The following is a 19,785-nucleotide window of genomic DNA, read 5'->3' as shown; positions in this document are numbered from 1 at the left end:
GAATTAAAAAATTAATCTTTCACACTGGCCGCTGGGTCTAAATTTAAAACTCAATCTTCTCTTTGAGCTCATGGAAATGAGCAGTAATAGAGACTCAGACGCGATCTTTTGTATTACAAGTTTTCTGAGCCTCTAACCGAGGTGATCTCTGGCATCGGCTATGGCGAGTGGTGGATCTCGCGTTATCAGCTGTATATAGAGGTGTTAAAGAGGTTGTCCACTACTTTATCATTCATGACCTGTTCTCAGTGTTGGCGGTGGCAGCTGCTGGCCGGAAATGCTCAATGGCGGAGCTGCTTGATCTTCTGATAGCGGCCGCGGCCAGGTACTGCACATCCGCCTCCTATTGATTTGCATAGGAGGGTGCACAGGAGCGTTTCTGGGCGGCGGCCACCGTGTGTGGCTCATCAGCGAGGATGCCAGGTATCCTAAGGAGAGCTCATCAATGATAAAGTAGGGGACATTCTCCTTAATAGTCATTGTACTCCTGTCTCTGTGGATAACGAGCCTGCTGAAGAGTCTTCTGTAAAGATGAGGAAGTGCGAGTTTTTAGCATAGCAGATAATACAGAGTTCAGTGTGAAAATTGCTAAATTTTTCAAATATAGATTAAGATATGCAAGATTAAAAATTAAAGTAAAAATACAAAATTATCGTAAAAATCTGATTTAAACAAAGTAATCTTCTGATTATACATTCCCATTAAAGTGTTTTCTATATTTTTTAAATTGATTGTACAATTATTATATGCCAACACTTTGTGATGGGCGAGAGTTTCCACTTTGGGATCCCCACAATCCTTAGAATGAGGAAATAACATGAAGGTGCCGATCTGCATCCTTTTCATTGCTTTTACTCATCAACATGGCCCCATTCAAGTGGAAAAAGAAAACAAATTTGAAATGAATCGGTACAAAGTTCTCTGGAGACCCATACTCAGTCCAGGAGTGCCGGCGAAATGAACCTTGCGTCTCGTGACCGCAACAAGCTGACCAGAAGTCAGAGGTAACAGTCACAAGCTCTCAGTGTAAGTCTATGGGATCCTGCAGACTTACACTGAGAAGTGGCTGGCCCAGTGGAGGGATCCGGCAGGTCACAACCTACACAAGGTGACCATATAAGTCTATGAGATCCTGTAGACTTACACTGAGAAGTGGCTGGCCCAGTGGAGGGATCCGGCAGTTCACAACCTATACTAGGTGACCATATAAGTCTATGAGATCCTGTAGACTTACACTGAGAAGTGGCTGGCCCAGTGGAGGGATCTGGCAGTTCACAACCTATACTAGGTGACCATATAAGTCTATGAGATCATGTAGACTTACACTGAGAAGTGGCTGGCCCAGTGGAGGGATCCGGCAGTTCATAACCTATACTAGGTGACCATATAAGTCTATGAGATCCTGTAGACTTACACTGAGAAGTGGCTGGCCCAGTGGAGGGATCCGGCAGTTCACAACCTATACTAGGTGACCATATAAGTCTATGAGATCCTGTAGACTTACACTGAGAAGTGGCTGGCCCAGTGGAGGGATCTGGCAGTTCACAACCTATACTAGGTGACCATATAAGTCTATGAGATCCTGTAGACTTACACTGAGAAGTGGCTGGCCCAGTGGAGGGATCCGGCAGTTCACAACCTATACTAGGTGACCATATAAGTCTATGAGATCCTGTAGACTTACACTGAGAAGTGACTGGCCCAGTGGAGGGATCCGGCAGGTCACAACCTACACAAGGTGACCATAGCGGTGCCAAAAAGAGAAGACGATGGTGACTGGCCAGTATCTTACTAGAGGCAGGGTACATGGATTAGTGATACTACTCTAGACGGTGAAATAAAAAAAATAAAAAAATTAAAAAAAGCCATAGTGATGCTTTAAGATTCTATAGACCCATTTTTAAAAGGAGAACACCCAGAGAAATCCGGCAACTACTACTATTATCAGCTTGAAGTTGACTTTCTCAGATACCAAACACTCCTTTTCTGACTTGGGCAATGTGCACAGTGTCTTTTTGCTAAGTTTTCAGAGCAGAAACTCCATGTTTTTGATGTCTGGAGAGCTTCTTCTTAGTTTCTGCTCCGAAGCTCCTGGAAAAACTCAGTGTGCACAAAGCCGTAGAATAAGAATACACTTGTTCTTTCGAGTTGTTCAATACCTTCCATAATAGGAAACAACACAATTAGGTCTATTATCGCCATCCAGATAAGATCAGCTAGACAAACATGCCACCATGTATTTATGTCTATTATTCTACCATCAAGCACTTCCATGTGAAAACACAGAGACGCACGTGACTTTAGCGACAATGAATTTACCCATGCCAAGGTATGCAGCCGGGAAGACAACAAGCAGTTACAAGGAGAAGAAGAAATTGTTGTTTCATGACATAATAACTGTATGTAAAAACATTTTCCCATTACTAGGAAACTTGCATAAAAATGGTTAGTGGTTGCAAGGCAAGCTCGCTCTCCCCGGGCCCATCATGGGGTTGTGATGACACGTGACCCTGGCGCCCAATCAGCACTGGCGTCATTGTCCTCAACTTCTGTTGAATCGAAAATGAAGAGGAATCAGCTGCAGCCCGGACTGCCTCTTCATGTTCAAATCGACAGAAGGTGCGGACAATGACGCCAGTGCTGACTGAGCGCCGGGGTCACGTGTCAAAACAGTACGGGAGCCCAGGGAAGAGCAAGTGCTGACACCGTCGGAACGGCGCTGGCACGAGAGGTGAATAAGCTTTTTTATTTTATCGGGGTCAAACATTTAGATCAAGAAGAAGAGGTTGTCCTAGTAATGGATAACCCCTTTAAAGACAATCTGCCACCAGATTTTTGACCTGCAATCTGAAAGCAGCATGATGTAGAAACAGAGACCCCAAATGCATTGATGTGTCAAGTACTGGGCTGCTTGCTGTAGTTTTGATAAAATCAAATTTACAATTAGGTCCAAAAATATCATGTGAAACGTTTATGAATAGCAAGCATTTTCTACAAAGGCTCTTCATTACAGGAGCTCAAAGTAATTGGACAAATTTACTTCACCATACATAAAATGTTCATAGTTTGTTGAGAATCCATTGCAGGTAATGACTCCTCGAACTCTGGAAGCCATGGACATCACCAAATGCTGGATTTCCTTTTTTGTGATACTTTGCCTCCTTTTACTGCAGCCGACTTCAGTTGGTTGTTTCTGGGTCTTTCGGCTTTAAGTTTTGTCTTAAAGGGACCCTGTCAGCACAGAATGACTGTTCAAACCAAGTACAGGCGCTCGGTGCATCACGGCATGGCCAGTCATTTATATACACCTTCCCACCTGCTTGTTTTCCCTCTATCTCTGCTCTTGTCTGGCTCTATGAAGCCAGAACATGTCAAATACGGGGGGGCAGATAGAGGGAAAACAGGCAACTGGGAAGGTGGATTTAAATCACTGGCCCCACCATGAATCACTGATCGGTGGAACTTAGTTAGAACAGTCATTCTGTGCTGACAGAGTCCATTTAAGCATGAGAATACCGGTTAAGATCTGGAGACTGACTCGGCCATGGCAAAATATTACACTTACTTTGCCTTACACTCCTAGGTTGCTTTCGCGGTATGTTTTGGGTCATGGTCCATCTGTACTGTGAAGCGCCATCCAGTCAATCTTATTGCTCAGATTCAACCAAATGCAGCAAGTATCGCCCAGTACACTTCACAATTCATATGGCTGTTTCTGTCTACAGTCTCATTCTCTATAAACACTAGTGACCCAGCGTCATTGGAAGCCATGCATGCCCGCACCATCAAACTGCCTCCACCATGTTTTCCTGAGGATGCGCTTTGCATCATGAGCCGTTCCAAGCCTTCTCCATACTTTCTTCCTCCCATTCTGGTACAGGTTGATCGCATTAGTTTCATCTGTCCAAAGAATGTTTTTCCAGACCTGGGCGGCTTCTTTAGATGTTTTTTGGAAAAGTCTAATCTGGCCTATTTTTTAAGGCTGATTAATGGTTTGCACATTGTGGTGATCCGTCCGTATTTGTTCCCATGAAATCTTCTCTTTATGGTAGACTTCGATACTGAAACACCTACTTTGTGGACAATGTTCTTCACTTGGGTAGATGTTGTGAAAGGGTCTTTCTTCATCATGGAAAAGATTCTGCGATCATCCACCACTGTTGTCTTCCATAGACATCAGTGCCTTTTTGCGTTCCCAAGCTCACCAGTGCATTTTTTTTTTGCATATTGTACCAAACTGTTGATTCGGCCACTATGGACATTTTTGCTATCTTTCTGATGGATTTTCTTCTTTTTTTAGTCTAATGATGGACTGCTTCTCTTCCATTGGGAGCTCCTTTGACAGCATGCTGTGGGTTCACAGCTACAGCTTCCAAATGCAAATGCCACACCTGGAATCAGCTCCGGGCCTTTTACCTGCTTAATTGATGATGGATTAACAAGATAATGGCACACTAAACAGCTTTTGAAATAATTGTCCAAATATAATGGCCCACTAAACAGCTTTTGAAATAATTGTCCAAATACCTTGGGTCACTTTACAAAGAGCCAGCTACATATTAAAGAACTGTAATTCCTAAAATTTTACTCTAATTAGGATTTGAATACTCTGAAAAGCTGAGAGTCTGCACCTTAAGCACATATTCATTAATATAACTATATTTTGATTATGTTTTGGTTAACAGCTAAAATGTTAAAAATTGTGCCACTGTCCAAATATTTCTGGATCTAACTCTATATCAGCAGGATATCACTAGATGACTATCTTACTGCCTATGCACAGTGTACACAGAACGCTGCCAATCAGTGGTGTGGGCGGGGTTATACAGAACTCAGCATTCAGAGAACTAGTAGATCTACAGCAGAGAAAACTGACATTACTGGGCTGCTTGCTGAAGTTTTGATAAGTGATATCCTGAAATCAGGGTCCCCTATATCATTCTGCTTTCAAATGGTGTAGGAAACCTAGCAATTCGGGAGTATGTGCCGACGGGGCCATAGACTATAATAGTCCCGAAAGAGCGAACGTGCGCTCTGTCGTGCATCATTTTCAAGTGTGTACGGCTACTGGAGGCAGACACTCAAAACATAGTAAACAGTGTCCTCCTCTAGTAGGAAATGATGCACGGCAGAGTGCGCCACTCGATCTGCCGGCATCATAATCCAGACCCTGCCATTCAAAACTTTTGACATGCTTTTTTTCAGACAGTTACACTTTAAAAAAGATTAAAATCAATTAGTGTTGAGTGCTCAGTCTTTTTACACTATTTTCTTTTATACTTTATCATGGTTTGCAAACAAAAAAAAAAACACTTTTTGCAAAAGCCCGTTGACGATTTAGTCCCTATCTTCATTAAGGGGCTAATACAATTGTCAATTTACAGCAAAACTGGCTTGACTTCCAGGACTAGTACACACAATGGAACCATCATGACATCATAGTATAAATTGATGGCAAACAAAAGCTGCGGCCTGAACACGTGTGGTTTCCATGACTATTCCACTGTGTATTGTTCAAGAGTCGCAAGACCATTACATTCTCCAACAGCGAAAACAGAGGGTTCAGACAAAAACAGAAAACAACTCCTTCTAATTTCCATTTTTTAAAGGGGTTGCCTGGAATTGAAGAACAAAAAAAATCCTTTTTTCTAAGAACAGCGCCACACTTGTTCATAGGACAAGTCTGGAACTGCCGTTCAGCCTCATTGACTTCACGTGAAGTACATATTTTACATTTAATTTTTCTAGACAGTTGCTCTCGCAGTTGAAAATTAAAAGGTAGGGTGATATTTTATTACCTATATGCCAATAATTGGTTTAAGGGAGGCAGTCAGTACAAAACGACTGTTCAAACCAAGCAGAGGTGCTCAGTGCACCCTTGGCTTGGTTCAGCAGTTGCATTCACCTTTTCAACTACTACTTTTCTTCAATCTCTTCCCGTGTCTAGCGCCTGTAAAGCCAGAGCCATCTCTCAAGGAAGAGAAGGGCAGATACAAAAGGAAAACAATAAGGTGGGAAGCTGCACTACGCTACACTGCTCAGCTTGGTTTGGACAGTCATTTTGTGCTGACAGACGCCTTTGAAAATTATAAAAGAAAGTAGAAACCCCAGGTGGTGCCAATTGTTCCAGTTGCCCTCCCTATAATTTTGCAGAGAAGGTGAAAATTCTTAAAAAAGGCACCATGGCAGGATATGCCTGGTATTGCAGCTTGGCTCTGAAGTGCATGGGGCTTAGCTGCAGTACCGTGCATCACCTGTAGACTGGGGTGGCGCTATTTACAGAAGAATAAATATTTTTTCCCAATAGTGTACAACCACTATAATAGGTTCCAACAAATGATGGACCTTAGAGTGTAAATCAATGGAAATTTACTGCCTCGTGTCCTCAATGTAAGAGGCAAATTCCTGTTCGGTAAAAGAAGAAGGGATAAATAAGCGCAGCACTTGGAGCCATGTTCAGAATTTATAATTCCTGCCACAAGACACATGAATTAAGGAGGCGGATGGAAATGAAAAGGGGACGAGATTGAATAAAATAGCTCCAATATCCAGGGGAAGATATGACGGTTTTGTCGGGAGGATCGGGAGAGGGCAGAGATATAGGATTGATCTTACGGAACACAACATTTCATTTCTAATTATTCCGATTGTTCTTTTATCTCATTAAAAAAAAAAAAAATGTAAAAAAAAAAAAAAGTTAGAATTCTTCAGGTTTAGAAAAAAAAACAAACATTTTTTCAGAAACCGTTGGAATGATCTGTCCATACATTCTAGTTTAATAGGGATGAGTTGCAGGACCAGATGCAGCCTATGAGAAGATATGGCAGAAAACAAGGATCACTAGACAACTCTTCAGAGCCTGAAGATTGAGATTCAGCATGAAAAATAACGTTCTGAAGTCAGTAATTTGCTTCTTTCCAAATTACTGAGATGACTGAGTGAAGTTGAAGGTCGAAGCTTCATTTTCCCACATTTAACGGGAATCTGTCACCCCTTTTTTCGACCTTGAGCTGCCGGGACCGACATCAGGGGCTCATTCTGTAATGCTGTAGATAAGCCCCTGATGTAACCTGAAAGAGAAGAAAAAAGTTATATTATACTCACCCGGGGGTCCAGTCCGATGGGTGTCGCGGTCCGGCGCCTCCCATCTTCTAACGGTGACGTCCTCTTCTTTGCTGCCTGTCATGGTTCCGGCGCCTATGCACTGCAGTATTCTGCTCTGCTCTCAACAGGGCAGAGCAGTGTGCCTGCGCCGCTGCCGCAACGGGCAGGAATAAAGAGGACGTCACCGTTAGAAGATGGGAGGCGCCAGACCGCAACACCCATCGGACCAAGACCGGACCTCCCCCAGTGAGTATAATCTAACTCTTTTTCTTCTCTTTCAGGTTACATCAGGGGCTTATCTACAGCATTACAGAATGCCGCAACAGCCGCAACATATGCAGGGATTGGCTGTTTGTTAGGCAATCCCCAGATGTGCTGCAGGTGTCGAACCGCGGTGAGAGATGCAGGTGCGGGGACTCGAACATATTTTTCTTAGCACGCCGATGCTCAGATAACATCTTATCCCAGCACGTTCGCTCATCGCTTCTTGCGCACATTGTCAAGATTCTCCGGCACTGGGAGTGGGCAGTCATATGATCACAAGTATGTGATTTGCATACCTCCGTCCACATGCCAACTAGACGTGTCCGGCTTGTATTGAGTGTGGCTGTGCACGTCTACCTACATGGTATGTTACCAAACGTATGCAAATCACATACTTGCAGTTACGCGCCTGCTCCCGGCGTTGGAGAATCCTGACAGTGCACACACTGCGAGCTGCGAGGATTCACAAATCACAGAGTGACTGCAGACTTGAACTCCCAGCCTGGACAACCCCACAGACACATCTATAGGCTGCCATATACATTAGATTTAAAGTTGATGAAATTGAATAATAATTTCAACTAAAACAATTAGGTAGAAATTAAATGAATGACCGTTTACCCGACACATCACAGACAGAAAGTCATAATTTCAACAATTACAGTTGGCTGAGTTTGTTGTTTTTTTTTTCTTTTTATTTTGGTGGAAAGATCTTTTTTGAAAAATGTCTGAGCAGCGACTAAAATATATGGACTAAAACGTGTATGGATGGTCCCCTTTATTATGAGTTGTTAAACCATTGTTCACCCAGCAACAAAAGGACATTACGTCAGAGTCTATGCAAACTGCATGAATGAGAAATATCCGCATCAAAACTGCAGTGTATGACTATATCCGAACTGTCCTACTAGGTCAGAGCTCTCTTTTTGGCATCTTGTAACTTTTAGTAGAACGTACGGTCTAGCCAAATCAACAGAGCAGAACAAACAATGGGCAGCAGCTATTCTGCTATGACAAACATAGAATAACATGGAACTGCTATGGGGAAAAAAAAATCCCTCGTCATACACAAATCTTTTCATTTTGCTTCCCACAATGGGAAAAAGAACTTGACACAGGGGCAACATTGGGGTGCTCTCCATCATTTGATATAAATAATTGCCGCCTTCTCTTCTGGCGCAGTCAGTCGTATAAATCGGACAGCGATCAGAGTACAGTGCACGGACTGGCCGGCGGTTCTCCTATCCCGAGCAGGACAGCTTCATGTATTTCTATGCAGCAGTCACGCTTAGGATGGGAGAGCCATCGGCCAGTCTGATCATTGCATTCAGGTCTCCATTCGATTTATACTTCTTAGAAAATGGGGTCACAACTTGTACTTTGTGAGCCACACGCAGCTCATGAGGCCATTCTGTGCAGTCCCCAGCCGTGTGGACACAGACGCTCGACAGAAAGAAAAAGGAGGGCAAGTAGAGCGAGAATGGGGAGGGTAAGTACTAGTAATGCAGTGCATGGCCATCTCTGAGAACCCAAAAAATTAAGATACTAAGGCCGAGATTTATTAAAGTTTTTATCCCAGATTTCTTGCACAACATTTTTGTGTAATCTAGATTTGCGTAAACATTTTGCGCCTTTAGGCGTTTTCACACTAGTTTTGCCAAAAATGGGTGGAGCTGTGACGTGGCAGGGACATGATGCCACAACTCATCCAATTCATGACGAGATGTAGGGTTCCTTACGCTAGAATTCTTACTCCAGTTGCTGGTTTTGATGAATCCGGGGTCTTAGTCTCTTGACCCTTGTGTGGAAATCAACGGAAAAAAAAGAAGCCCATGGTGGCTCAGTGGTTAGCATAGTGCCCATGGTATGGATATTTTGATATGCTTTGACCGTCACAGATCGCAAAATCCATTTAACTTGTGTTGGTTGAGCAAGTCATTGTGGCCCCCAAACTAGAAGAGGTTGTGTACCCTTGAAAACAGCAATGCACCCTAGAAGCTCGGTTGTAGACACTATGACCGTTTTTAAAAAAGGGCTGGATGATTTCCTCAATACACATAACATTGTGGGTTATAGTTCATTTAGTGACAAAAAAAACAAATTAGTGGAGAAAGGTAGCACTTGATGAACCTAGGTCTTTCTTCTACCTATGTAACTCTATACTCGAGGTGGTTGGTATAAGTCATTTTTTTGCATTATTTCCTGTAAAAAGTGAATGTTATTGAGCAAACATTTGCTTGTTTATCCATCAGGTCTTACCGGAGACTACACATGAGAGAGTCAAACATTCTAAACATTCTAGGCTGGAGGTGCGAACTATTTCGGGAACACGACTATCTCGGCATTCCAGATAAGTTTGAGACACAAAGGCCGAAAACTGGCACTACAGATACAGAACCGTGCCCAAAGCTGGAAATACTCTGCTCTGTTTTTAGATGGAAAATGACTTGTACTGATTAGTTGACAAAGATTGTCCCCAACATTCAGCTGTACTGGGAGTCTGCAATCCTTCAGACTATGAACGGGGTTTGGTCTAGTCCGTAGGACATGGCTGTTCAAGCTTGGTGCCAAAACCATGCCTCCTACCGAGTGGGTCTAAAATGGGTCAATATTCTCCATCTTTGACGTGTGAGCCCAGCAGTGAGAAAGACTCATGGACGTGAGGGCAGGGGATGGGTTTAATGTCATTTAAAACTGAGATTTTAGGTTGTGACTGGAGTTTCCACAATATAGAAAATAGGATAGTAAGATACAGATTTTAATTTGATGAAGAAAATTTGGCAAAAATAAACTATATTAAAAGAGAATTTTTATTTACGGTAATAAAATTTTGTCCAGCATGGAACGTTAATGGAATTTTGCAAATCACTTTATTAAGGGATTGTCCTCATTCCTGTAAAAAAAAAAATGCATATAAAGTGGCTTCAAAACCCCTGCTTTTCACCAGATTATTTACCATTAATACCAGTATCTACTCATTTGGAGTACAGCTCATGGCAGTGAAAGTGGCACCTGTCTCCTCCTGAATGGTTTACTGTCATCATCTGTACTCCAAATGATTAGGTTTTGATATCAATGCAGCTGAAGATTTTAACCAGTGACGTAACTATAGACTTACGGGCCCCAGTGCAAGATTTACAATATACGTATCCTGGTATATGTCCCCCATTCTGCCACTGTTCTTTAATGTATAGAAAAAAAAATTGACCCTTATACTCACCAAGTGCGTGCATAGAAATCATGGGGCCCCATAGCCCACAGTCATCCATGTATTATAATGCACAGCCCATAGTCATCCATGTATTATAATGCACAGCCCATAGTCATCCATGTATTATAATGCACAGCCCATAGTCATCCATGTAGTAGTACGGCCACCGGGTACTCACATATTTAAAAATAAATAAATAATACTCCTCTTCCCTGTCGCGCTGTGTCCTCTACTGGAGCCGGCAGCTGACTTCAGCATGCAAGTGAAGGGAGAGCATGACGTCACTGCCATGTGCCCTCGGTCACGTGCACACCGACATCAGCTGCTGGCCTCTCTGATTGTCCGGCAGTGTCTGTGCGCGACAATGAACTTCAGCTGAATGCGTGTTCAAGGACGCACATACAGCTGAAATATTTGCTGGCGTTGGCGAGCTTCTCACCTGCCGGGCCGCAGTAATTCCGCCCGTTTTTAACCATGGTGACGGAGAGACTAACAATCAGAAGTTTGGACACACCTGTTCAAGCAATGGTTTTCCTTGTTGTTATTGGAATGCATACATTGTAGATTCAAACTGAAAACAGTCTGTTTAGCTGTCAGAAAAAGGGGGAGCACTATGAGGAATCAAAGCCTTACGCATATTCTGGTTTGTTTCACGCATGTTTTTGTACTCCCCGTTTCCATGTGTCCCTTTTTGTGGTCTTCAGTCTGAACCTATAATGTGCACATTTGAACTGGAACAAGGAATAACCTTCCATTAACCAGTGCGTCCAAACTCTCAAAAAGCACTGTAGGAGACACAAAATGATTAACGATCATTTTTGATGGTGAAGATGCCGGGGTCAGGTGCTTTGCTGAAAATCAGTCCTTATTTGTCCACTCCCTCACCCAAGGAAGTTGGGAGTTGTAGAGTTTAAGAATACACAAACTAGACCAACAAGGGAAGACAGGGATAAATGAAAATACCAATCATATAAATATGCACTCACAAACAGAGTAGAACATTGAAAAGTAAAGGAAGGAAAAAACAAAATAGGAGAGGTTGAGGATATGCACACAGACAAGTAACCAAGCAACAGTCTTCTGAATAACACTCCAAATGCCTCCTCAAACAACCAACACCAGGAACCAGGCAGTATAAAACTAACACAGGCAATCCCGGATATATAGTAGAGGGGAGTGGCCAACACTGAACAGCTGAGATCATCAAAGCAGCAAAGCTCCTGGAGCTCTCAACTAAATAGATTAACCCCTGCACTGCTAGCAGAAACCTGCACTGTTTAATATGATGGTGAAGTGCTTCTAATAAGTGCAGGTGGAGGATGTCATGATCTGACAGTTTTAAATTGCACTGGGTGAACTTTTTTTACTTTGGAAAGTTCCAAGGTGTCTTGACTGTCCCCGGTGGTGGTTAGCAGTATTGCACTTTAGGTTTTTGTGCTCTTAATTATGGATCAGGTGTGACACCCTATAAAGGTGTGCTCAGGGTGTTCACTCACTGCCTGTGATATTGTTCACTTTGAGTTGGAGAGCCTGGATGAAGGATGGAGCTGGTGAGGAGTCCTGCGCAGCTTAGCCAGGGGGGATGTGTTTCAGCTATGGTGTCTGGACGAAGGGCTGGCATGGCGTGGTGGAGTCGCAGTGATGGTGTCAGCGGGAAGTGTCTGCATGGGCTGGTGGAGTGGCTACTATGGAGAGTGGCACTCACCATGTGGGACTTGGTTGCTGAGCTGGACTCAAGCATGCTTGACTTCGTGGCAGAAGCTGAACACTTCCTTGGGACTCTGGTACTAAGCAGCTGCAACTGGTGTTGGACTCTGCTCCAAGGCTGCACTAAGGTGAAGGATCCTGTTATGGTGATGGATCCAGGTGGAGGAGAAGATGCACTCAGGTGGAGGGCTCTGTTGCTAGGAGCGCACGCAACAGAGCAAAGCTAAGTGGTGTTTCCCCTGTATTGTCTCTTTCCTCATGTGTGTTATTAGTGCAGTGGTGGGATTAGTCTCCGTACCGACCCATTCCCTAGTGAGGGTTTAGGGTCAGGGTGAGCAAGGGCGTTAAGGTACGCGTGCGGCGACAGGTGCGGAGCCTGTTTAGGGAATGTAAGGAGTGCAGGGACACTGGCTCAGGGGAGCTTAGGAGGTCTCCATGTCCCCATTCCCTATCGCAGGGCCCACCATTGTTAAAGTTTCCCAGGTTCCCCCTTTATTATTTAAATTCGCCTTACTGGAGGCGGGGTTTCCAGATTTTATGTATAACGTGTAATTCCCAAATTCGCCAGGTGGAGGCGGCGTATCCACCTGCACGTTTTATTATTTAAATGCGCCCCACTGGAGGCGGTGTATCCAGGGTCACGTGTGTCACATGGGTTCGCCTTGCGGAAACATCTGCGTCCAGACACACGTGACCGTGACAGAGGAGAAATCAGACGCTGCGGTCTTCTGGCCCCTCTGTGTTGCGGTAAACCCGCGTCAATAATATTGTCCTAAATTACAGGAGTTTTTCTTATTCAGAAACAATTCTAATAGCGTGCTTAACACTTAATCAGGTAAAACTGGAACAAAACTTTATTTCCTTCCTACAGGCAGTAAAGCACATAGCAAAATGAATCTCAGCACCCATTACACTTCCCTGGAAAATGTGCTACACCTCATTTTAAACGACCTGAGCATGTACATAGTGTGGTAATTTACCTGCAGGATCTCGCTTTCTACAGTCTCATGTCTACACATTAACGCTCATGAATATTTATAAGCCTCGAAGTTCATACAGGTACAAAAAGTTTTAATAAGCCATAATAGCGGCCACTGACACCAAGTCAATTGTGTAAATTCTCCTCATCTCTCTGGAGATCATCTCATCGATTCTAACCAAAAGGAGAGGTTTTCTATGACTCAATGGGATCGGATTAAAAATTATTATTTTGGTACAATTGAGCCAACAAAAAAAACGAAAAAAAAAACTAGTGGGACAGATTTTTATTTTTTAGTAGTTTGCTATCATGTTTGCACAAAAGTAAATGAGGAAGGGCAGAGGAGGAACAAGAAAGACACTGAGTGGTAAGTCGTGGGCTGCAGCAGTCATTATATATTTGGATTAATGTACCATGGGTAGAAATGGAACTCGAACCCTATGAGCACCAATACAAAAATCTAACAGAGCCCCCATTTATCAAGAGTAATTAATACCAGTGTTTTATGTGACAGAGGGGCTGCTGGGCTCTTTCAGGGATCAGATGTAACCTCTGCATCCTCTACGGTTAGGCTCTTTAAGGCTACGATCCCATGATCAGCTTTCAAGTTGCAGATTTTCTGCATTCATTAAAGTAAGAGAGGTTGCTTACATTTATCAAAAAAAAATATGCAGCGCAAAACAACTCATCGTGGGAACGTAACCTAAGGTAGAGCAAACCCAACACATGGATCAGGAGTTAATTAACGCATGCTATAAAAGCTTGTTCCAGATTAATGTAACTATCTCTTGGATCCCGGTCAGACGCCTCTCACTAGCTAAACCAGATCTCACACTTTGCACTGATGAGGGGCAGTACCCAGAAACACAGTGTCTGCAAATTGAGATTCTGGTTTGGCTTTTATCCTAAGTCATGTGACAAGGCTTGTTAAAGGGTCGATATTGAGTTTAGGATTGCTACTTCCCATAGGTGGCGCTAGAGTTCTAGTCCTCTTCCTCTATGAAGAGGCAATTTGCATATTTCCCAGAGGAGTATTGCAAGACTTAAAAGTCTCCTCACCTTGGCATGTCAGGCGTGACATGTCACTCTCCAAAAGGAAAAATATTACCCCTCTAACCATGGTTATTTTTGTTGGCCCTCTCTTTGCTTCCAATACAGTGCATTTTTTAATGTTTCCCGCAGTCAACAGTTCCCAAATGATAGGATGAAAATAGAAGAATGATTAAAAAGCTATTAATTATTAATAAATAATAGTATGAACAATGGTAAATAACTAATTTTATTCATTACAATATTACTGGAAAAAATTAAATTTAATGTGCTATTAAAGAAAGAAAAACTTGCAGCAACGTCAGACAGGATGCAGGGAAACATTAAGCTACAGAACAGTTCATGGAATTTATGGAATTTTAAAGATACAAAATAAACACATGTTGACAACACTTACATATCCCTCCACCCCGGAACAGTAAAAGAAAAAAATGAAATGATCCAAAGAATGGACATACCAGAGCTGCGCTTCCTTTAATTCTGTGATTTATGACCACACCAAAATACACTTGTACTGCTCTTCCTTAAGAACCTATCTCAAGTGCACAGCGTTTTTTGTTTTTTTTCAAAGTCACTTGTTTGCTGCAGCCAATCACAGGATGCAGCGGTCTAGTGGCCGGTCGAAAGATAACGCCTCCACTTCCTGTGCCGGCGCAGACGATGTGGTGGCCTGTGCTGGACCGAGCTGGCGACGTTAGGCAAGTATTAATAAGTCTTGTTATTTTCTACAGATCCAAACCCCTGGATCCCTTTAAAAGTCAATAAATATAAAATACTATATAGCAAGCATTTGGGCTTGTGGCATATTGGGGGCAGTAGCGTACTTGTTAAAACAGCACAATCTGGTTATCGAAAGAGATATTTTTTTTGTTTTTCCCTTAGGCTTCTTTTTGGGAATAGAACAATGGCAGGAAAAAGTGCAGGCACAAAATAATACAGTATAAAATTGCCAAACAAAAGCAAAAACACTAGAAATTAATAGTTGTTTTTTTTCCAACATGTGTTTAAAAATGTTTCAAAAGAAGGGTGTGTGAAGAAGCTAGTGATATACTAGAGTATGGCAAGTGCAGAGACAAGGACAACACACTAGGCATCCACCGTGTCCAGTCACCCTACTGGCACAGAACTCAGGATGGAAGGAGCCCAAGATTTATTTGCATATTTCAAATACAAACTTAAATGAAAGATCCCTCTAAAATGGTTGCATTATTACTTCAGTAATTTGTGCTACCCTACGCAACCCTTTCTGTTTGCATACAAGAGACTCGAGATCTGTCCTCAAACACCTTTCAAATTGAAAAACCTTGACCCCAAGAACTTGACCAAAAACCTGTCTAAGTCAGTGTTCCCCAACAGGTCAGGTTTTCAGGATTTCCTTAGTATTGCTCAGGTGATAATTGCATCATCTGTTCAATACAAGGGAAATCCTGAAAACATGATCTGTTGGTGGGCCTTGAGGACTGGAGTTGGGGAACCCTGCTCTAATTGGTAGCTACACGGTATAATACACACCTTCTCAGAATAGAAAACCTGCCTATAGCAGACTGCAAGTATGCACTTTATATTATAAAAGGGGAACATTTACATGTGCAGACAATCACTGATCGCACTCTAGGTGAATACAATATTAGGCAAATGTTCTAATACGTACGTGAAAAAATGGTACCAGTGTCATCAGTGTTGTGCATCAGCGTGTCCGTTTTTACTAGTGTATCGTCTGTGTGTCAGTTTTTTCCATCAGTGTGCCATCCGTGTGTCCGTTTTTGCCAGTGTGTCATCAGTGTCCGTTTTACCATCAGTGTGCCGGCCGTGCATCCATTTTTGCCAGTGAGTCCGTGTGTCCGTTTTTGCCATCCATGTGTCCGATTTTGCCATCAGTGTGTCAGTGTCCGTTTTTGCCATCAGTGTGCCATCCGTGTGTCCATTTTTGCCAGTGTGTCATCTGTGTGTCCGTTTTTGCCATCAGTGTGCCATCTGTTTTTACCATCAGTGTGCCATCCGTGTGTCCATTTTTGCCAGTGTGTCATCTGTGTGTCCGTTTTTGCCATCAGTGTGCCATCTGTTTTTACCATCAGTGTGCCATCCGTGTGTCCATTTTTGCCAATGTGACTTCCATGTGTCCGTTTTTGCCATCAGTGTGTCTGATTTTGCCAGTGTGTCATCAGTGTGTCCGTTTTTACCATCAGTGTGCCATCCGTGTGTCCATATTTGCCAGTGTGTCATCCGTGTGTCCGTTAAATGATGAAATAAATGATAAAGCTTCTCCTATACTTTGCAATGTTAAACAGAGAGAGCGCACGGACTGTGCTGATGATGTCCGTGTGCTGTACGTGCTTTTCACAGACCCATAAAACTTGTTCTGGCCTTATCTGTGCTGCTGGAAAAAAAACAGACAAGTCTCCATGTGTTTTGCTGGGGCAAATGGTCCGTCGAAAACAAGGACATGTGAACAGCGGCATAGATCATAATGAGTACATGCTGTAGCCATGAAAAAACAGATAACCCAAAACACGGCCCTTAAAGCTGTAAGTCCCAATGAAAGACGTGTACAGCTCCTCTTACAATACGCCATCTACAATAGTAGCATCTTATTAGGTAGTAGAGGCGCTTTTTGATCAGGGCATCACAGCCAGGTACAACACCACCAAGCACAAGATTTCTAGCTGTTCTAGGTTGTTCTTATTTGACCAACAAACCACATTTTTTTTTTCAACTTCTATGCAAAGGAAAAAGAGACAAGACTGACGACTTTGGACAAGTCTTAAAGAAAAATGTTACTGCCTAAACCATTGTAAGTGTGGGTGCGATAAGGCGCTCCCCAAACACTATCCTCTCCGGTTTCCAGCTCCGTTTTTTCTTGACCTCTTCCGATTCACATGACTTCAATTTTGCCTTGCCGGCTCACACTGGGGTTTGTGTGAACCGAAAGGATGAGGGACTGCGTTCTATCAGGAGGGTTTCTTCCGCTAATAAATATATATTGGTAAGCAATTTTCATTATCTGAATCCGTAGATTTTAGTTTCAGCACTCGAAAAAAGGCCAAACTTTGCAGTCGGCACCGCAGGTCTCGGCCTTTGGTCTTCCCTGTAGGAAAGGACGGCAGCTCCTCAAGGACGAGGATGGCGTCTGAGCACTTGGAGTTTCCACGCAATCATTATACAGACGTCATGGCTGTATGCTACACTCAGTAATGCTGCCACTGGCCATCACTGCTCAGATGGTCTCCGCTATGTGCATCCTGGGGTCACAATGTTACCAGTCGGCATTTTGTGCCAGCTCCCGCGATCTCATTCCTGTACCGACTCTTGACAGCTACATTAGGACCATTATCTCCCGTCTATGGCCCCTCTCACTCAGAAGCTTCAAACATTCGGCTGCTTTTTATGGCATTATTGAATTTTCAGTCCATGCAAGTCAAAGAGCAAAATAAGCAACCCAGACTTGGACCTCTCACGGATGCAAACAGGACCCATAGTGCCGCCATATCCCACCAGGAAATGCCGCAACATGTGGAGATTTATAATGGAAGAATGGTGTATATATTATCTATATCCAAGGCCCCACATAGAGAGCAGTACATTACCTCTCTCCTTCACATGTCTGTGGTTCCAGTACGTGTGGTATCCGTTTGGTTACACAGATACCACATGTTCCCATTATTATGCGCGTGTCCGTTTTTTTCCAGCGGCACAGATGCCACGGGTCAATATAAATCTATGGGTCAGCTAAAAGCACGTACAGCACATGGATGGCATCTGTGTGCGGACCGTGCTTAACAATGGAAAGGTATAGGAGAAGCCTTGTCATTTCTTTCTTTATCCATACAGGAAAAACACTGAAGACACCGATGGCAAAGACGGACACACGGAGGACGGACTGATGGAAAAACGGACACAGGGATGACGGACGGATCGAAAAACGGACACACGGATGACGGACGGATCGAAAAACGGACACAAGGATGACGGACGGATCGAAAAACGGACACACGGATGACGGACGGATGGAAAAAAGGACACACGGATGACGGACGGATGGAAAAACGGACACAGATGACGGACGGATGGAAAAACGGACACACAGATGACGGACGGATGGAAAAACGGACACACGGATGACGGGCGGATGGAAAAACGGACACACGGATGACGGGCGGATGGAAAAACGGACACACGGATGACGGGCGGATGGAAAAACGGACACACGGATGACGGGCGGATGGAAAAACGGACACACGGATGACGGACGGAGGGAAAAACGGACACACGGATGACGGACTGATGGAAAAACGGACACACGGATGACGGACTGATGGAAAAACGGACACACGGATGACGGACTGATGGAAAAACGGACACACGGATGACGGACTGATGGAAAAACGGACACACGGATGACGGACTGATGGAAAAACGGACACACGGATGACGGACTGATGGAAAAACAGACACGGATGACGGAGTGATGGTAAAGACGGTCACACGGATGACGGAGTGATGGGGAAAACGGACACACGGATGACGGCGTGATGGGGAAAACGGACACATGGATGACGGCGTGATGGGAAAATGGACACGGATGACAGTGTGATAAAAAAACGGACACGGATGACGGACAGATTGAAAAACGGACACACGGATGACGGAGTGATGGTAAAGATGGACACACAGATGACGGAGTGATGGTAAAGATGGACACACGGATGACGGAGTGATGGTAAAGATGGACACACGGATGACGGAGTGATGGTAAAGATGGACACACGGATGACAGACTGATGAGGAAAATAGACACACGGATGACGGAGTGATGGTAAAGATGGACACACGGATGATGGAGTGATGGTAAAGATGGACACACGGATGACAGACTGATGAGGAAAATAGACACACGGATGACGGAGTGATGGTAAAGATGGACACACGGATGATGGAGTGATGGTAAAGATGGACACACGGATGACAGACTGATGAGGAAAATAGACACACGGATGACGGAGTGATGGAAAAACGGACACAGATGACAGCGTGATGAAAAAACGGACACATGGATGGAGTGATGAAAAAACGGACATGGACAACACTGATGGTAAAAACAGACACAGATGACACACTGATGGTAAAGACAGACACAGATGACAGATTAATAGTAAAAACGGACAAGCGGATGACACACTGATGGAAAACATTGATGACACCGGTCCCAGTTTTTCCCGTACGTGTATTACACGGCCGTCTGAAGGAGGCCTGAGGCAGCAGAAGCCATCACAGTGAGGTCTTCTTCCCTGTCAAAGTCATTGGCTTGATTTTTTTGTGGAAGTTCCCCAGCAGGTGTTCTGTTACAATGTATTTAGCAGCATCTTGGGGGTCAATAATCCAGAATCTGGATACATATTGTATCTCCTAACACCACAAATGAAGGATAAGTGAGAGGAATCACCAGAAGCGTCCCCCCCCCCAGCCGGCTGCG

At 43.7% G+C, this 19,785-nt stretch overlaps 1 protein-coding gene across 6 annotated transcripts in view; it reads right to left on the bottom strand.

Moving 5' to 3' along the window:
- FRY (FRY microtubule binding protein) overlaps positions 1 to 19,785 on the bottom strand; it is a 546,108-nt gene that overhangs the window by 255,133 nt on the left and 271,190 nt on the right. The window lies entirely within an intron of this gene.

The sequence above is a fragment of the Dendrobates tinctorius genome, unplaced genomic scaffold (genome assembly GCF_039654945.1).
Source record: "Dendrobates tinctorius isolate UK_male_01 unplaced genomic scaffold, ASM3965494v1 ptg000075l, whole genome shotgun sequence".
NCBI classification, from domain to species: Eukaryota; Metazoa; Chordata; class Amphibia; order Anura; family Dendrobatidae; genus Dendrobates; species Dendrobates tinctorius.
This window is presented reverse-complemented; position numbering and strand designations above follow the sequence as displayed.